Here is a 1,296-nt window from a genome sequence, read left to right as displayed (position 1 = left end):
GGATGCCAGCATTTTGTTTCTTCTTACTGTGGGTTGAGGGAAGAGTGCTCACTTCAGTTCTTTATGTTTGTGAAAGCTTTCTCCTACAGAAGGGTATGAATTATTTTCAAGTTTTTTCCAGTGTTAATAACCGTAGAGTCAGAGGCTTATAAAATTGGCTAGTAGAGGTGGCAATAAGAAGAAAGGAGTGAATTTGCTTTAAACAAGAAGGAAGTGGAGGTGGGTATTAGTCATTTACTATTATAGTTATATTTATTATACAATGGCATTTCATGATGTAAGAAAATAACTTTCTTGCTAAACTTACCTACTGCATCTGCTGTTCTGGTATCCTGGTAAGCTTTCATAGTTTGGGATTTGTCAGCTAAGATCTTTTCTTATATGTAAACCATCAAAGCCTACTTTAAGTTATGTGCCTCTTAACAGCTCCTAGATTAGGGTCTGGCGGTAGGTAGTTGGGGTGGGGAGGAAATCAAAAACATATTTGTTATGCAGTTAATATGTGGTGTGGGTACTGCACTAGGCTCATTTAATCGTTCACTGCAGGAAATTCATACAGCACTTCTAATGGAAGACTTTCAAATTTAGTTGATGCGCCAGTGTTGATGGTCTTGCATTAGCAAACACCATGATGAGTTAGATGATCCAGTTGAGTTGCTAATTTCCTTAACTCCCTAAACCATTCTGTCTGATGCTAATCTCTGGATGTAAATTCTCTTGGGAATTGCTAGTGATGTGTTCTACACTAAAGATAATTTCTAATGTTCTGAAGACCAATGTGAAGAAGGCAAAAGAGTTTCAAAAAATCACTTAAAATATGAAGTTAAACAAATTACATAAGTAATATATAAAGTAAAAGTGAAAATTCTTTTTTTTTTAACTGCCAGCTCCACTCCCATTCCTCTGAATAGTATCAGTTTCAGTTAGACCTCAGACATCAAGAGGAGCACAACTGGATATTTTCACAGAGTGTAATATAGGGAATAGGTTAAATTGGTGCTGGAGAACAAAAAAAAGAAGAAAAAATCAGGAAAGGAACACTGGGATAGCTGAGGGCAAAAGTTGTAGTTACTGGAAACTAGAAGCGGGGAGGAGAGGTCCTATGGAGCAGAGACTCGGAGATGGTTGAGGAAGGGGGCACTGGTAGGTGGTGCTAATGTTGATGGGGAATGATGAGGCTGGTTTGGGGAATCTTGAGAAAAAGCTGGAGGATGGAACCAAGTGCTGCTCCTGGAAGGAAGAACTGTTGCCCTGGGGATGCTGACGGGAACTCCAGGCAAACTGGAAACAGCAAAA

This window comes from Lagenorhynchus albirostris, chromosome 3 (genome assembly GCF_949774975.1).
Source record: "Lagenorhynchus albirostris chromosome 3, mLagAlb1.1, whole genome shotgun sequence".
Taxonomy (NCBI): Eukaryota; Metazoa; Chordata; class Mammalia; order Artiodactyla; family Delphinidae; genus Lagenorhynchus; species Lagenorhynchus albirostris.
Note: the sequence above shows the minus strand (reverse complement) of the source record.